Genomic DNA, 15,878 nt, shown 5'->3' on the forward strand with positions numbered 1-15,878 from the left:
ACTTGCAATAAAGTGATAGCCATTGAAATGGCCTCTAGGGATGTTATCAGTTTTTGGTGGCAGTTACAAATGCTGTCAGGAGAGCTCTGCCAGCCGGCCGCTCAGGGACAGCCAGACAAGACCCCCCCCCCCCCACCAGACTGGCTCTGGAGATCGCCCAGGCAGCACCCCCAGCAAGGGCGCTGGGTGCTATCGCCTTCCCAGCGGTGCGGGTTGAGGCTCTGGGACGTGCAGGGTTATTTATCTGCCTGAGCACTCGGGCAGCATAAGGTTAATGCCTTTGTGGTCTGGATCCTGCCCCTATCACTTGCCTGCTTTATCCAGATGTGCAGACACCCGATAGCACTATCTCGCTCAGAGGAGGAGTATAAAATACACCTCTGGGACTGATAGTGATGTGCTGTGGGATTTAGGGGGGTTCTGGGGGGAAACAGCTGTAAGTTCATGCATGTGCACAAGGTTTATTTTATACCAAAGCTACCAAAAAAACCCCACCTTAAAACTGCTTCAGTGAAGGGGGAAGTAGTAACAAAAGCTGTGTTAGTTTTAGAAGCTGTATTGTGTGTGTGCTGTGTGCCTTAAAGCACCTCAATTAACTGCTAATTGGGCTCTAATTCTCCACTAACAGGCCACACATCCCTGTCCTGGTCCTCTGTTCTTCCCCTTCACGGTGGCTTGCTTCAGATAAAAAATTAAAATTCAGGAAGACAACGGCTTTGTCCCCCTACCCTGTGTTCCCAGGCACATGCCTCTAGATGAGACAGGACCTCGTGATGCCTTCCCCTGTTGCAGGCTGCCCAGCACACCCACCACCTATATATACCTTAGTGCGTCCTAAAAAGCCAAAGCAAATCAGCAACGCCCCCCCCCCACCCCTCCCCAAGCTGTTCCCTCTGCTGTAACCATGGCCTCTCCTCAGCGGCTTGGTGCTCTCCCAAGAAAAAGAAGGAGGCTGAGGCTGGAGCCAGGCAGGGAGGCACCCAGATCTAACAACTGAGCACATCCAGCCCATAAAACTGCTTTTAACTTGGCCAAACAGCCACCAAAATGTTCCATCTATCTAGCTATCGATCCAGCTGTCTACCTTCCGTCCATCCATCCATCCATCCATCCATGCATGCATGCTGGCCCGCCTTTTGCCAAGCGACAGAGCTGTAAGGCCCCACCCATAGGTTTCCAACCACGCTCCACCACAAGCCCACTGCTCACCCAGGCAGCTCCTTAGTGCTGTTTTGTCTATCACGTAAGTTGAGCAAATGGTGGCAAGCTCTGGGGGACTCTGACTTTCCTCCAGTCTTCCCTGTGTCCCCACACCTGCAGGGGTTGGGGTCATTTATCTCATATCTAGACTTTGCCGGGAGTCACAAACTGGACCTCCTTGCGCTTATCTCAGCAGCAAGGGCTGGTCAGCAGCAAGGAAGATGATGTGACCCTGTGCCTTATGGTTGTGGGTTTTTAAATACAGGCTTAGGTGTATTCTGAGTGCATCGAGGAGGGTATCTTTGGGCTACGATGCACCTGTAGCAGTAAATGTGATGATTGTGCTCACCCTGGTGGGACGCGTGGTCAGGTCCAGCCCTGCTGCTCCAGGCTGCGTTTCTACTCCATCAGCAGCGCCCCTTTACAAGCCATCCCACCACCACCTGCCAATCTCACACGTCTGCTTGGCTTCAGGCAAAGGAGCTACTGCTAAATCTAGCAATAGCCAGAGTCTGCTTGGAGTGCTTCTGAGAGCATGAAGGAGTCAACCTGAAGTTTCCTTCACCTGTTTGGAGTCTTTCACCAAGCTTGCTGCTACATTTCTGTCTCTATTCCCCTAAACATCACCCTGGTTCACAACACCCCCACCTCTGTTACACAAATGTAAGTACCACAATTACCAGCTCTTTCATTTTAACAAATAAGAAAAACTCGTGTATTCCAGTGAAGGTGAAGGTGTCCCATCCCAAGGATTATTTTTTATTGCAATTATTTATAACACTACTGGCCAAAGAAACAAAGAAAAACAGCTTCTTTTAATTATTTACAACACTACTGGCCAAAGAAACAAAGCAAAACAGCTTCTTTTTACTGCCACATCATCTCAAGGTATGGCCACACTCGTCTGGGAAGAAAAGACCTCAGAGAAAGCAGGCTAAGGCACCGCAGGATGTTCGCTTGGCTCCCTAAAGCCCTCACAGCCCAGAGTTTGGCATAGCACTTATGTGTTATTGACAGGAGGCATTTAGGCCCTGGCAGCTCTTGCCACCAAAGTTCTCCAGGTTGATCTTACTATGAGATGAAACCTGTAGAGCTATCAATCAACTCTGTCAACAGCAATTACATATAAAATGTTGGAATATCAACTGTCAGTATGGGAGGAAGATGGACCATGTTTATGATCATTTGTGCTAATACAATTTCTTATAAAATTTGTCAAATTTTTCAAGACATTAGCCTATTAATTTCCTTGAGGCACGTTTTCATTCTTTTCTGTGCTTGACTGCATTTGCAAAGTGAATAAAATAAATTCAGCACCTGAGGTCAGTTATAACAGAAGAGGAATGAGCAATGTAGAGAGATGAATCTTCTCATATGGATGTCACAGGCAGGGTCAGATGAATCATGCTCTAGAAGTGCTCATTTCTCTCCATTAATGACCAATCTAAGGTGAGTCTAGACCAGCCCAGCAGTAGATGTCTATCCTAGAAACACCTAAGGTGAGATAAATCCTAACATGATGTCTCTGTAGAAAAGCTTAATTGTACCTGAGAACTCAGGGAAGCTGAAGGACAAACAGTATCATTCTTTTTCAACAAATATTCATTGGGCTTTAAAGGTAACTGATTGTATTCAGTCACCAAACCATAAAGCCTTAACAGTGAACTATGCTCCTGGTTGTTAAAGAATCAACGGTTTGGTGTGATGATAAAGACAAATTACTTGCAAAAACTCAGTTGGTCATTAGTCTGGTCCAGCTCCTGCTGCGTTGGTTAGCTGCACTGTGGTTTCATCCACTAGAGAGAAATGTGAAAATCCATTGCTCACCACTAATATACAGTCTAATTACTTAGATTTTTTTTTCCCTAAACAGGAAAGAACTGATAGAGTAGGAAAAGAAGAATAAACAGCTGCTTTGTGTTTCTCTGCAGAGGTTGGTGGAATGGAAGACAGGAAGACTGCAGCAAACTGGATTAGCTTTGACTCCTCTGTGTTACATGTTCTCATCTTTTATCTTGCAGCAACCCTGAATAATAGACATTAAAAAAATCAGGATCATTCTTTCAGTTAAGTTGTTTAGGGACAACTTTGCTTTACAGCTGGTGGGCTTATCAAAACAGAAGCTCCTACAGCCTTCTAAGCTGAAGAGACCTTGTTTCTCAAGTACAGGAGAGAATGGTCTTTATGACAAGATGGGCTTCCAAGATTAATCTTTTGTGCTCTCTTCTTTGTGGAAAGGTAGAGAAAACAAAGAAAAAACTAGATACTCAGTTTTACAGGTTATGACTTCTTTAGGAACATTTTAAGGAAGAGAAGAAGAAGCAAGAAGCCAGTGGACCATTAAAAAACCTTTAATTAATTGTGCACTAGGAAGACATTTTAGCAGAGCATCAAGGGGAAGAGGAAGAAGGCTCAGCACTGAACCAGAACCCACCAAGTGGGTCCCAGGGAAAGCTGTTCTCACTCGCAGCATCAGAGAGTGTTTGAAGGAGGGGTGAGCAAATGGTTACAAATGCTTGATCTTGGACTTTGCCTAGCGTGTAAGGTGCAGAACTTCTGTTCTGGTGTCCCATCAGTGACGAGCTTCTCCCACCCTTAAAAGGCTGGGAAATCTCAGACCTACTGCAATCATTAAAAGGGGAAGGACAAGCCTTCAAACCCACGAAGATCACACCAGAAAATTAATTTAGCATTGGATATTCTCCTTGGATATAGACTTTCCGTTGTTGCATTTTTTGGTGTGTTTTTGGGTTTTTTTGTTTTTTTTTTTTTTTTGTGGATATAGAGGGGCTGAGCAATCCAAGAGGTACTTGCAGGGTAGTTAGTCCTGTTTGGACTACTTTGGTCTGACAAAAGCCCCCTGCCTTGAAAAATTACCTCATGCTACATGTAAAAACTGCACAAATAGCTAAATTTTTGCTCCAGCTCAGAAGCTGGGTGAGAGGAGCTAAAACTGAGAGACTTTGTGCCAAGCCTCTTAAAGCTACATGCATGGCGTATGCTGGGGGAGCAGGGTTATGTCTGCCACTGTGGATGCCCTAAGGCAAACGTTCTCCAGCTAACACTGTAGGTAAATGCCATCATGAATATACACAGAGACAAATGCATGATGGAGAAGCAGTTCTTCATTTTAGTGCAGTATATCCAGCAAAACACCACCTAAAATAACTTTGAGGTTAACCACAGGGAAAAAAAAACACATTACATTTTATGCAATGGCTTCACATTGCAGAGATAAGCTTTCTGTGCAAAATATCTTCTAATGCTAGAATGAGGCCTAAACCAGGCTTTTTGTTATTATTAGCCTCTGTATGTATGTCAGTTCATCTAACAGCTCATAAAAATGTGTATTTCTATAATGAAGCTACCATTTTTTCTCTTATGACTGTACAGACCTATATTATACATTCACCTCTTCCACTGAGTCCACTGTAAGAAAGAGCTCAACTGGAGATACTCCTTTTGCATTGCGAAGTGTGGCAAATGGGGTTCAAATGACAGGGAAAATTATACTGACCTGCCACTACCTCCGTGCCCATTAACTTTTGTAGGTGTTATACATAGAAGAAAAAATGAGCTCTGTTCATCAGTTCCATTTCAGATAATGGTAAGTGGGACATCAATGTCCTGGGAAGGGTGAGGAGCTGAAAAAAGGATGAGCAAATGAAAAAATGAAAAGCCTTGGGGGAAAAAAAAAAGGGGGGGGAGAAAAATAAACCCATATTGAAAACTAATTTCTACAATTGCAATAGTGTGAAAACTTTCCAGTAGCTGTCGTGCTACTTTGGTTCCCAGGCAGCAAAAACTTGCATGGCTGGCACTTGGGCGCGTTAAACTGCAGCAAAAATGTCCTTGATACGCTATTAAATTTTCACAAGGCTGAGATGCTTTTCACTGATGCTAGATAATGAACTTTTTATCATTGCAATATTACTCTCCTAAATGTCAGATCACACACAAACCCCTTCAGTCTGACCATTGGGAGGAGGACTGCACTTCCCCTTTGTGCTTCAGGTCTATGCAGTGTTTAAAACCAGTATCTGAGATTTTGGGCATCCTGGCAAGATTCCCTCACTGTGACTTGCAGAAATACTGCGTTTAGTGAAGGCAGATGCTGGTCTTTCATTCTAACAGAGACACAATGGATTTTGATATGAATAGTAATGCTCTCTAGAAATACAGAGGACATGATTCAGCTGGCTAAACATAAGAATCTAGTATCATTTGAGACACCCTATGTTTAGACAGCTTGAAGTGAGCCCAAGCAGACTGTGCACTGCTTTAGGAGAGCTAATAAGCTGGAGAGGCAAGCAATATTGTTGTCTTCTCCTTTACTCTCATGCTGAGTCATTTAAGTTTATTATATGTTATGTTTGCATAGCGAATGTGAACAAGTCACACAGATAGCTTGAGCACTTGCAAGTTATGTAGTCTAAAAAATAAATATCCTTTTCTGCTAAGGGATTGTCTTCCTAGAGTCTGAGCATCTGAGAAGCACAACTCAATCACATGATTATTTACTATTTCTACAGTAGCCTTTTAATTAATATCAGTGTCATGGCACCTCTGGTCCTAGGAATGTGCCTTGCCTGTGCATAATTAAAAATAAATATAGATGCCCTGCCTAGGCATAATTAAAAATAAAGATAGATTTCAATATGACAAATAATAGTGAAATGAGCAGGGTGGATGATAAAACAGTTCCTTTGTCATTCACTTAAGCGAAATTAATCAAATCACTTTAATATGCTAATAAACTGCAAAATTATTCATTGAGATGGTTTGTTCCTTCGTCATGTCATAGTGTCGAAGGATTTGTCACCAGAGCTTCCTCACAGATTTTCAGCATTTTTTGCATATGTAAAGACATCTTAAGGGAAAACAGCATGGAAGCTCAGGCCCTACAAAAGGCCATGTCAGATGTGTAAAAGCTGTGAATTTAACATACTTCAAGCATGCTAATATAGAATAATATATCTGTCTTATTTTCCTTCCTGTACTCAAAAACTCATTCTTAGAAAACTATTTTTAAAAGCTGTATGATTAAACTGAATAAATATTTTTTCATTGATGTGCAACAGCTTAATACTCCTTGTATGTAAACAACTACATGTTTAATTGCAGGCCATAAAGCTCATTCTGTAAGCATTCGGGTGACTGGCCAGAGGCTGTAGAGCTATTGCTATTATATATTATTGTATAAAATCTGTGTTAGGTGAAGAATGAGGTCAAGGTAAGGAACAACATTCACAGAATCATAGAATCACAGAATCATCAAGGTTGGAAAAGACCTTGAAGATCATCTAGTCCAACCATTAACCTCACACTGACAGTTCCCAACTACACCAGATCCCTCAGCGCTAAGTCGACTCTACTCTTAAACACCTCCAGGGATGGGGACTCCACCACCTCCCTGGGCAGCCCATTCCAACGCCTAACAGCCCCTTCTGGAAAGAAATGCTTCCTAATATCCAGTCTAAACCTTCCCTGGTGCAGCTTGAGGCCATTCCCTCTTGTCCTATCACTTATTACTTGGTTAAAGAGACTCATCCCCAGCTCTCTGCAACCTCCTTTCAGGTAGCTGTAGAGGGCGATGAGGTCTCCCCTCAGCCTCCTCTTCTCCAGACTAAACTTTGCCCCTCTTCCACTAAATTAGCGAATGTTACATACCTCTGTTTAAATTAACTTTACCACTAATGAATTTAATAAAAGTTGCATGATTTACATGTTGTAGAGCTGATGAAGACAAGTTCAAGCCACTTTCACTCTAGTGCATCTAGCTCTGAACAAGATGTTCTAAACCAGAGTGGCTGTAGGTGCAATGCAGTCTTCAGAGTGCCGTTCCCCAGCATATGGTGAGGTTTACTCTGCCAACTGAACACATTTTAATGCCCAATTTAATGGGCCAGAGTATCTTTGCCCCTCTTCCTCCTTTCCCTCAGGAATACCCATGGAGTGAGGCTTTAAATGGATTCCTCTGGGTCTATGAATCCAAAGGAGGTGTTACAGCAGGAAAGTAACATGGTGCAGAGCTTCCTACAGGACCTTCACTGGAGTACTTGCTTACCTTTGCGAACAGCTTTGCAGCCCACGCTGTGCTTCCTGCTGTTGCAACACCACTGAGCTACTGAAACTGTACTAAGAATAAATTTTTGTTATGAGCATGGAGACACTTGCTGAAATTTAATATAGTAACTTTTTGGTTAGTTTACTGGGACATGAAGTTCTTGGAAGTGAGATACCTATCAGCGTCATTTTCCTGGTAAAAATGTTTTAATTAAAGAAAGCCATTTAGTTCTTACTTAATTATTATTTCTGGGAGTGCTACCAGGGTTAGACATTTAACTTGTAAATGCCAAGCATTTTGTCTATCCTGCTCAGTCTAACAAAACCTATTTATGACTTCTAACTACAAACCATCCCAATTATGACAAGTCCAGGTCTTCAGATGGGTTGGTTCAATTTCCAGCCCTCACTTACTTTACAAACAGATGAAGAATCTGTTTGGCTTTGGCACTGGAGTCCTTTGGGGTGGACTGTCAGAGGTCACATTCAGTGCAGGTGACTCCAAAACAGTCTCTAGAGACAAGGCATGTCAGAGTCTAAGGAAAACAAGAAATGTAAGACCATTTCCTGTAAAATCTATTTGATACAGCCTGCCTTGGTAATAACTTCATGCTTGTCTCCTGATCACCGTCGTGGCCAGAGGCTGCACTTTCACAGTCCTGTGTCATACCCTGATGGAACGAGAGGACCACTCGATCCTTCCACAAGGAATTGATGTGAAAACCTCACTTCTCTGTAAGCAAAAATCAAGATCCATCCCAATGTACACCGTGAGGAGGAATGCCTTGGCCTTTAAGCAATAAGGTATCTGGAAGAGTGGTATGCAGACCTGATGGCTCAGATGAAATTTCAAAAAACCTCAGGCAAGAAATTGTGATGCACTCCAAGATGCTGGGAGGGCTGCTGTCAATTGTACATTGTGGTTCTCTAAACCTCTTGCAGATGCTAAAGCTACAAAGTAGGCTTGAGACTTTGAATCCCTGCACTGATGTTCAAGTTCAAAGTTATCAGTAACAAAGGGTTCAAAATCTTCCTGTTGCTTATTTGTGAGAAGCAGAAAGACATAGGCTTCTTTCCAGCATCTTCATGCTTTCTGAGTTGAGTCTTTTCCATGCAGGTTTCCTTTAGCCTCTGTTTCACCAGCTGGATTCTCTCATATCACTCATCTGTGGGGAAGGGAACTCACATTTTTCAATTGCATATCAAAAAGGGTTTTCAAAACTAACTTTTAGTCCAAAAGCTTTACGAACCAGGCCACATGATGGTTTGCTTCCCCATTTCTCCAAGGCAGGGAAAGGACAAATACGGAGATTAAAGACTTAGTCTACAATGTGAGGTTCATGTAGGCAGTAAAAAGATTTCAATTCCACAGTTTCCTCACTATTACTAATGTGTTTAACTGCATCACAAACAGGACAATACTTTAAACTGGCAGATTTTGGAAAAAAAAACAAGTATAAAAAGAGACTTTGCTGTTGCTGGGGGAAGAATATACTTAGGCTAAGAAATAAAAAAATGTCATTGGCAACTGTTAGATACAGAAGTATCAATGAGCAAAAAAGAGCAGGAGGTGGAGTGGGACAGGGAGTGAATAACACCTACTGCTAAGATAATTTACTGAAAGAACTGAAATATAACAAAACTATAAATTAGTTTTAAGGCCAAGAGATCACACAAAAATAGCTTAAATTCTCATTCTTGAGTCAGAAGATGATGAAAGGGAAGCAGAGACAAGAAAGTGCACCCCTGTCTCTACGATTAGTGTGGAGCATGAAGAAGAAAGACATGCAGGAGTGATGCTGAAAGGAAAAAGCCTTCCAGCTCAAGGGCAAAAGACATGCATTTCACTGGGTTGTACCTCTGAGCAATTACACAACAGAGAGTTAATTCCACTTTGTTCTGATTTACATACAGTGACATGTTTAAAACTGTGAAGCATTCTCTGGATTGGAGACTGGAGACAGGGTCTAGACTCTTCTGTGGGATACGGTAACTTGGAGGCTGGACAGTCATGGACAGGGGTTTTTTTTGAGCTCTCTCTCTGGCAGAGCGAATGCTGATTAGGTCATAGGCAGTGGCCAGCCCCAAGAGGAACCACGGAAAGCTCCTCAGCAGAACAGCCTGTAATCTGGGGGTTCATGCACTCCTGTGGATGATGGATGTTGAAAACCTTTCAGGGATTAAGGTTTCCTACACTTTGTAGATAAAAGGACAGGAGCAGCAGCAACATCCATTGCTCTGGCTGCCTTTTGAGGGAAGGAACTGCCTCCTCTGTGTTAGAATGAAAAGCCAGGAATATCAGTCATAAGGAGGCGAATCCCAGAAGAAGGCACTTAAATCCCAGAGGGGCAGAATCAATCACACTTCTCTGTGCACAGTTATTTTTTTGCAAGCTACTTAGGTATTCAGAGGGCTGGTAGGTCTTAGGCATTTTATTGAGTGCTAAGTGTGTATCTGATCCTAAAAATGCTACATGACGCTAACAGTCTGACAGCTCCTGCTACTCCTGTCAGGCTGAGTAATGCCCAGTAATCCTGATATTAACAGCTGATAAAAAGAAGGGTCAGTAGCTCATTTGACCCAAGCTGAACTTCTAGATAAGCAAAGATAAATTGCCCAGCTCAATAGTCATTTACGAACCGGAATAGCTCCCTGCATGGCGAGGATGGACGCACCGAATGCAGGAGCAGGAAATGGGAGTGTTGGGTCTGGTTCTGGGGTGGGATACACAAATGCAGTTTATGGCCAGCTAGATAGAAGTGCAAGGTGTGCTATACTGCACATAGAGGAAGCAAAAGCTAATACATTTCAGATTGTGCCTGTCAGGTGCTGTTGGCTTTCAAAGCATCCATCCTCATGCTGTGTAGTTTTGCTGTTTCCATGCTCCCAAATTAAGTGACAGCAATAGTTCTGAATAGTCTTCAGACAGAAAAGGTTCAGTGTTTCTGGCTGAAAAGAGAAAAAAAAAAATCAACATACAGATGCTTCCCAGTGATGTTACGAGTTGTACTAGATGCACCATGCGTGGTATTGGGTACTATGAGCCTTTATGCCCATTTTGTGATTTGAGCTTGCAGGTTGCAGAGGCATGTTTTTCCCAAAATTGAAGCAGGGGAAAAAAATAATCTCCAAAGTCATAATTGCATACCTTAAACATATTAGGATACATGGAAACAATATTTTAAGAAATGTAGGTGCTTCCCAACATTGAAAGAAACCCAGCAATTTCTAATGGAAGACTGATGACCACAAACTTTACTCCCTGCCCAGTCTTAAGAAACTGTCTGCCAACCCAGGAATAGTGTTTTCTGTCTTTATGACTTACTGACCTTGTAACTTGTTTCTAGAGAGAAGATCCTAATTTGTACTTTGCTGTGTTTAAACAATCAAATAGTTTATGATGCTACATATAAAAGGCAACACTGACTTGACGAGCTGAACAGCAAGTCACGTACAAAGATACAGATAAAGGTTTCCAGTGCAGGTGTCTCTGGGACTTTCACCCGGCCCAGCTCAAGATGCCTCCCTGAGACTTGTGGAAGGGACTCCCGTCACCAGCCCTCAGCTGGTGACCATCCATCCTGTCCAAGAGCTTTTTGATCAAGATGTGCCCCATTTCCAAGGTCCCCATAAAGCTTGCTCAGCAGTACATTGCTGCAGTCATTCCTGTAACAGGTTATCCATAAGGAATTGGCAATGAACGTTCACTGGCAAGAAGGGAGATGTGCAGGGAGAAAGGGAAACAACAAAGAGCGGCCTGGAGACCTTGAACACTACTATTTTTTGCTTGATCAAAAGAACAAGATCCTTTAAAAAGCAATGGTGGGTCAGAAGAAAACCTTTAACCATTTTTCTTCAGTATGAAGAAAAATCCATCTGCATTAGTTGAGACAGACTCCACCAGAGAACTCCAGTTTCTCTATTCCAGTAAAACTCCAGTGGTTAAAAAATATCATTATGGACTCTTTCCCTGATGCAAATTAGAACCTGACACTGTCATCCAGGTAGATTGCAGAGCTGGACCGGGTGGGTTTCTAGCTGGGACTAACTCAGTAGGAAAGCAGGGTGCTTCAGATCTGCTACTGGTGGCTACTGAGACTCACAGAATAATTGAGGTTGGTGAGGATCTCTGATGGTCATCTACTCCAATCCCCAGATCAAAGCAAGGCCAACTTCAAAGATGGGTATGGCAGAGAGCTTTATTTCTTTTTACTTACTACAGAGACTGTCCAAAACTAGTAACATACATTGTATTGGAAGCACCATCGCTTTTTCATTAGAGATGTAAACTGAGAGTCTGGTTTTATGGTGCCATTGAAGATCTAGTGGCACCTTTTCTGGTGCTATGTGTACTGTTCTCAAGGCCTTAACTGCAGAAGCCAGAACTGGAGTTGGAAAGGCTCCCAATGGAAAGGCTCAGCTGCTGTCCTGAAGGAAGATCAACTAAGCATAAGGACATTGTGACACATATTTGTCTACCCTGTTCTAGAAATGTATAGTAGCAAAGATCCAAAAGCTCTATTCAAGTCCAGTCAAATGCTTAATTATCACTAGCATTCTTTAGAAAGGCTTGCTTAACATCTTCCCTAGTTATGCCTTCATGAAATTTAAGCCTGTATCTTCTCATTCTATCTCCCTGGGACCTATAGAGAAGTTTATTACCGTCTTTATGACAGCCCATTTCATACTGGATGACTGCTTTAAGATCTCTCCTCAGTCTTCTCAAGGTTAAATGACTTAAATTCTTTCAGTCTTTCCTCACAGGTGATATTGTCTATAGCTCTGATCATTCTTGTTGGTCTCTTATGGATTCTTGTTGCTTCATATCTTTTCTGAAATGCCGTTCTGAAAATTGGGCAGAGCATTCAGCTGAGCCCTTGCTGGGGCTAAAGTTAGTAGAGGGATTGATTATACCATTCTTGATCGCTATGCAAACACCTACAACTCCCCAGGTCTTTTCCTGAAATTGACACCTAACTAGCTGTTCCCTGCATTTTGGGAAATATGTTGACCACATTTGGGTAGCTAACTGGTTTTGCTTATGTGTGAAGCTTTGCACTCATCCTCACTGAATAGCTTCTTTTTATGCATTTTATACTATTATTCCACTGTGTTAAAATCCTTTTGAATAATAAACCTGTTGGCCAGAAGGATTTAAAGCAAGATTTAAATTTTACAAACGCAATATAAACAAGACTCAGAAGCTTCCCAGAAAAGAAAGAGATGACTCATTATCAGAAAAATATTTGTTTTACTGTGCAATTATAAATGTCTGAGCAATGAATGGCCCAGACTGGAGGGGTAAAAGAGGTGACTACCAACCTGATTACCAGGGAATGGAAGGCGTTAAGGGATATGGAGAATGCCAAGAGACGGTTAAAGTTTAGTTCACTTATGACAAGCAGTGAAAGGACTAAAAAAAATTCAGCTCCAAAAGAAAAATCAAATGTATCACAAGCCATAGTGTCAGAAGCAGCACAACAGAGTCAGAGAATTTGACTAAAGCCCAACATTTGCAACACTTTTTTAACCTCATCTGTGACCCACAGAGGCCCCAAGGGAAGATGTTGACTTCTCCCAGCTCATGTGTTACAAAAGCTCATTATATTTAAAGGAAAACCTCCCTGGGAAGCTTATTTAATTTAACATCACAGTTCAAGTGAATGGATGGGAAGATAAACAGAGATGGGGATTGCTGGCAGGCAAGTGGGGTGGCCCAGCTTTCAAACTGCTGCAGAATTTATTCATTGTGAAGAAATGAAGTTCTTATAGGTGTCCTTCACATGCAGTCTGGAGTCAATCATCAGTCTGAGCTGGCTTTGGGGCACAGCTTAGAGTTAAAAAGAGAAGGAAAAAAAATTCTGGCAGAAGTCCTGAGGAGACTTGTCTTCTTCACCTAACCAGATACCAACAAGACATTTAGGATAAATCAGCAATTAACTAATTTCTGGACTCAGCTGGATGTGGACTAACGGATCAGTGCAAAGATGCCAAGGTAATCCAGGGAGAGATCTAATTTTGCCTCAGCCAATTCTGTACAGAAATGCAGTGTAACAGGCAGCAGCCACTTGTGGGGAGGATGGAGGCTGATTCTCAGGAGCCTGTAAGTATAGTTCTCTGCTTAACACACAAATTGGAAAATGGGATTGTAATCTGATGCATGACACTTTTGAGTAATTAGAAGTGAGAAATTCAGTGTGCACAGCAGATGAATCTGCCAAAAAATGAAGGGGGAAAAAAAAAGAGAGAATTTCTACAGTCAATTTTTGATACCATAGAAAAATGAACAACTACAGTAAAAATATAGTTAGCCAGAAAACAGTCTCCAAAATGCCATAAATGCATAAATGCCATGCCAAATGGTAGAAGGAAGCAAGCTGAGGGCACAAAGGTTAGAGGCAGAAAAATAAGCAACTTTTTTCTTAACTTGTGGACAATTAATAGTGACAGTTTTACTACCAATAATAACAGTATCTATATGACAGGTTGGCAATGGATTCAATTATCAGTGTAGATAGCAAAAGCTGAGGAAGAATCCAAAACTTATCCAACTAATTAGCCTTGGAGAAGGTGACATGGAAAATACACCAAAAATAAGTAAATGTTGGCTGGAAGTTGGACCTCCAGAATTCAAAACACAAGCAGAAAGGATAACAAATTACCTGTCTTTACAGTGGATAATACAGACACACTTGATAACATGAGAGGGTCTTACAAAAATGGGTGGTAGAAGTGCACTTCAAAGATGTCTCAAGAGAACCAGCTGATTGTAGGCTGCTGTTTCCAGTAGAGATGAACCGATTAGGCTGGGGAAGTTTCCCAGGAAGGCAAAGATAGGACACGATTGAAACTTATTTTAAATCCCAGAGACACCCTGCCTACTAAAACTATTGCAGAACAGCAGAAATAAGAACTGATTCCTTTCCACTCCCTGAATGTTTCTGACAACCTGCTAATACCAAAAGGAAGTACGCCAGCCAAAAGTGAGCCCGTGAGCCAAGGAATGTAGTAAATGCTGGCACAGAATGAGGCAACACAGGTGGGAAGGAGGAATGAAATCCCAAAACATTTCTGGGGCTTCTTCTGGTACGACACTGTATACTTTAATGCGGTACAGCAGAATATTTGACAGGAATTTCTGGTTTGTCTTTCAACCAAATGACTGCTGTTGTCCAACTGAAGAATGACATAGGATCATAAGAAAATTCAGGTTGGATGGGACCTCAGGAGGTCTCTAGTCCAACCTCGTGCTCAAAGTGAGTGAGCTATGAGGTCAAGACCAGGTTATGCAGGGATTTATTTATTCAGTCTGGTCTTCTAATGGTGAAGCAAGAAGAGACGTTTTAGGCCATTGAGGAAATGTATCAGGAAGGCATAATACAACCTTCAACCCATTCTTTGGCCTCCTTTTCAAATCAGATTAAACAAGAAAATGAGATGAACGAGTTCTGTTGACTTCCAAAAATGAAATGAGTTTACTTTTAAGGGCTTTTTCTTAACCATTACCAAGAACAAATGATGTCCTGGATGTTCTAGCAGATTCATTCTCAATCTACTCTGTTTTCAAAAACGGAGAGGTTTTTTTTCCCCTCGTGTTTAAAACATCTTGCTCACATAGAATTTGAGACCAGTGATTGAGCTATGGTTATTATCAAGTTGGACCAACATTCACGATCAGAGTCCCACCATGCCACAGTGGTACATGGATATTAAAAGATTCAAGTCCTGAGCAGATATGTATTGGTCATGCCATGCCCATGCAAATGCCAGCAAATAGCTGTGCTGTTCCATTTCTCACAGACACACCACTACTCCACATGTCAAACAAAAGATTTACAGATGATCTAAGGGAAGAGTCAGGCCACGAAAGACACAACTGAAATTAAACCCAAAGAGACAAATTAGTTCAAAAGGGGTTATTACTGTGCTCGGAGAATCAATTAATGAGATTTCTGCCCACAAAAGATAACTACACAGATCCAGCTATTCGTTTCTCCCCATCTATTCTGTGATCTCCCACACTCATTGATCAGTACTTTAGTAGGGTTTTGCACTTCAAACAGAAGTTTTGTTTCTTGCTCTCCCAGTATCTCTTCATAGGTTGTGAGAAAAAGGGAATAATTTTAGAGATCAAGTTGAGATTTTTAAGAATTAAAAAGGGCTCTTATGATTGCTCCTACTCCAACTTACCCATGTTTTACAGTCCCTTTCACAGAGAACCAAAATAACCCGAAAAGGTGGGTATTTATCATAATAAGAGTCTTGAGTTCTCCAGTGTGAAATTATTGTCCCACCCAAAAGGAATTTCTGGCAGTCATCAAATACAGAATATTTTCACCTGTATTTATTTGGGAGGAAACTTGTGGTCAGGACTGGCCTTGATTCCCTATAATGGCTCTTTAGATTCAAGCATGCTGCAGGGTAGCTTGCCTAGGGTTTGGAAAAACTGCAGTGCCTTGATTTTATAGTTGTACATAAAACAGCACACAGTGTGGTAAAACTGATACCTTGTCCTGAGGACCTTGATGGGAAATGAATTGCAAACACTACCCTATCTCAAGCAGCTTGTTCAAGGAAAATACTGCCATGCTAAGAGATATATACTTCTGCAA

The sequence above is a fragment of the Strix aluco genome, chromosome 4 (genome assembly GCF_031877795.1).
Source record: "Strix aluco isolate bStrAlu1 chromosome 4, bStrAlu1.hap1, whole genome shotgun sequence".
Classification (NCBI taxonomy): Eukaryota; Metazoa; Chordata; class Aves; order Strigiformes; family Strigidae; genus Strix; species Strix aluco.